The 3761-nt window shown below is 30.9% G+C and overlaps 1 pseudogene; it reads left to right on the forward strand.

Annotated features, from left to right (window-relative positions):
- The first annotated feature begins 1395 nt into the window (after positions 1-1395).
- On the forward strand, positions 1396-3528 carry LOC149565544 (lysine-specific demethylase JMJ13-like; annotated as a pseudogene).
- Positions 3529-3761: the final 233 nt, after the last annotated feature.

The raw sequence follows: 3761 nt of genomic DNA on the forward strand, positions 1-3761 counted from the left end.
AATCCTAGTAGCCCTAATTTACCCAAAATAAATCTAAACTCCCAAAACTTACAAAAAACCTTCCAAATAAATTGTAAAATATTTTAGTACATGAAAACCCATATCTAAATCCCAAATCTAGGTTTAGAATCTCAACTCTAAAGCCCTTTTTTCTTGAGCCCTAGTTTCTAGGTTGTATGGCTTGAAATTGTTGTTTAGCCTTGTAAGCTCACAACCTCAAAACCCATGATATATTTTTCTCTCCCATCACCATTGGCATCATTCTTTATTATTTTCCACTAAAGATACATTCTCTAAAACTCATAAAATGACCTCTGTGCTATTTTCTTAGTCAATCAACACATCAAAAATAGATATAATAGTCCCTACATGTAGCTATTGTTTCTCATTTTGATAAATAATATCAAGAAATTCACCATGCATGTCACTTACACATCCAAACCTTCCTTTTTACCAAGTACTAGGAAGTTTCACTATAGGTATTAAGAGAAAATAATATGTACATACAAACCCTTATCACAATCTAGGATAAACAACAGGTAAAGAATAAGCCAAAACTAGCTATTACCTTATCATATTCAAACAAAAAAATCATTTCCTTCATTCAAGAAAAAAGATAAAAATTTATAAGAATGGATTTAGTTACTTACTATCACCGTACAATCAAATAAGGAAAGATGCTTTCTAACTGTGCATAAATTCGCTTCAAAAAGTCTATATTAACCACTCCAAATTCGTACATAGCATATCAACCCCCTCTAGGTGGAAGATAAATAATATATATATCACTTACATTGAAATTAAAACTTTAACCACCCATTTTTAATCCAAATATAGCTCTGACTATTGAGCTTCTAGAATTTTGTAAGAAAAGTTGCATCTTTTATTGCAATTTTTACATTTTTTCCAAAAACTTAACACAAAAAATTCACAATGGCTACCTAACTATACCAAACCATGGAAAAGGCTTATTAAACTTTAAAATGATGATTTTTGGTCAACTCCCAATGTTTTACCAATTTTTAACCACCCTTTGACTTTTCTTGTAACCTTAGCATAACATGAAATCAAATTGCCTAAATGCATAATAAGAATGCCTCAACTAACTTGTGTCATGTTGGACACTTATTGACCTTGAATATTCTCCTCCTTAGTGTTTGACCATCTTATTGGGGACCTAGGGCCCCTGCACCATTTTTGCACATAATTTGTCCAAGCTGATTGTTTATGGATCAATGGAACTCTGGGTATTTTTGTTCATTTCCTGTAGTTTTTATGATGGTAACTACACATCATGCATTACTCCTAGTATTTTAGATGCTTTTTATGAAAATTATATTTCTTGTTGTAGATTTATGAATACTTTATGCCATAAGTCTCTAACTGCTTGAGTGCATGCAAGATATTTCAAGACTTCCAAAATCTATTTTGTGCCTACTTGAAGCTCCAATTCTGGTAATACTTTTGTATGTAGCTTGTCTAGTCCTAGTGAATATGAGCAATGTTTTCAATAGTTCAAAATATGCAGCAGCTGCCATTTTTGTTATTTATACCCAACTGAAGTTCCATTCTTATTAGTGTAGGGGGCGAGTGATCCAATGCTTTATAATAGAATGTTTTTTAGCATGTTTTCATGGCATTTTGAAGATCACTACTTGTACAGGTAAGTCTAACATAAATTCTATACTATTTTATTCTTTGAGGATCATCATATGTGACATGATGCTAGGCACTATTGTGAATTTAAAATGACACTATTTTTGGAAATTAATTTATTTAACTATTCTTTTTTCATGGAAGCATCAACTATCACCATTTTGGCACATCAAAGACATGGTATGGTGTTCTTGGACATGCAACTAATTATTTTGAAAATGTAGTTGTGGAACATGTGTATGGTGTAGAAATGACCATGTAAGAACAAGAAGATGTAGCTTTCAAATTGTTGATAGGAAAAACAACAATTTTTCCACCAAAAATATTATGTGACCATAGAGTTCTTGTTTATAAGTTTGTAAATGAGCTTGGGGAGTTTGTAATTATGTTTCCTTAGGCATACCATGTAGGCTTTAGTCATGCTAAAGACATAGGAAAGATTATTTTGTTGAGTGCATTTTGTTAACTCTATCTAGTTGATTTCTTAAAATTGTTGATTGCATTACTCAAGAAAAGTAAATTTTAATTAACATATTAAAACATTTTTGTAGGTTTTGATTGTCATGAGGTAGTAAATTTTTCATTAGTTGAAACTACTATGTAAAGAGGCAATGCTTCATGCAAACAATAGACTAGGTTCTGGAGGAGTGCAGCACTTGATGAAGATTGCATTTGTTCTCCTTATAAGACATCAGCATAAGTCATTTTGGTCATTGAAGATGCAAGAAGCACATATATTTTACTCTCTAGGTTATGACATAAATGTACTATGCAAAATTTGCAATCACTAGTGCTATGTTGCATTTGGCATATGTCAATCCAACATGCACACTATTTGTTTAAATCATGGTATGAATTTCTTTTCATTGTTAGTTGTGATCATTCATCCTTTATGTTTCATTGGACATCAAAGATGATCCTAAGAAAACTTTTACTAGTAATTATTGGTTTACATTAAAATGGATTTATTTCATGAAGTGGCAATTTGACTAGTAGTTATAAATGCATTCTCTATATAGTAATCCTCTGTATAAAAAATGTGGCTTTCAATGACAAATTGTTTACCATGAAAATTGGTATTAACTACATATTGGACTCTTTTAGTGATTTTCTACATGCCTTGGTATTTTTTAATTTGCAACAATAAAATGTGGATGTGGTTGCATACTAACAATTTACTTGAGACATTATATATTTGCAATGGAAGTAGTAGCCTAGGAATTTGAATAAGAGGAGGGGGTGTTGGAAGAATATTTGAAAGAGATGTTTATCTTTCTTGATAAACACAATGATCATTTTCCATACTCTAGTGTCATTTCGGCGAAAAATCAAAATTATGTTCTTTCTTCTTCAATGTGTTGCAACTAGAATAATGGAACATCCTCTGGTTCTGACAAGGAATCTTCCAATGAGGTTGGTTCAGTATTTTTACAATTCAAATTACTTGGTTATGATTTTTCCTTTTTCTTTTCATTGTAGATTATGAACAAAGTAGATTATGAATGCCAGTACTAAAAAACCTCTTGATTGCAATTCAACTTTTTGATATTTATTGCTTCTTCTCTATAGAAAGCTCTTTATTGGGCCACTAAATGGCCACAATAGATTTTTAAGTGGGAACTTTCATTTTCTATTCTATGAAAGCATGGTGAAAAGAGTCCTTATGGGCTAGATGATATAAAGGGAGCTCAAGACATCATAAAATTACTAATCTAGTTTGAATTTGATTCTTTGAAATTCATGTTGATGATCTTTTTGGTAAATAAGCTTGATAATGTGTAGGTTGAAGGGGAGATAGATAAAATTTCCATGGAAGAAGCTAGGTATAAAAATTGTATTAGTGTACCCAATGATGCTCCATCCAAGGTTTGATTAAAAGATTTACCACCTCCAAGACAAGTTTTTCCTACCATGTAATCCCCTTGGATGCTAAATATTGATAACATATATTTATATTCATCTACTAATAGATCACCATAGGAAGTGTTTTCATAATTAGTTCTAGCTAAGATTGTTAATATAATGACTTTTTCTTGAATCAATTTAATTACAACCAGATGTTATATACAATTTATTTCATATTAAATTTCATTTTTTTAACTAAT

The sequence above is a fragment of the Cupressus sempervirens genome, chromosome 3, assembly GCF_028749045.1.
Source record: "Cupressus sempervirens isolate cs-2001-9-10 chromosome 3, ASM2874904v1, whole genome shotgun sequence".
In the NCBI taxonomy this organism is placed as follows: Eukaryota; Viridiplantae; Streptophyta; class Pinopsida; order Cupressales; family Cupressaceae; genus Cupressus; species Cupressus sempervirens.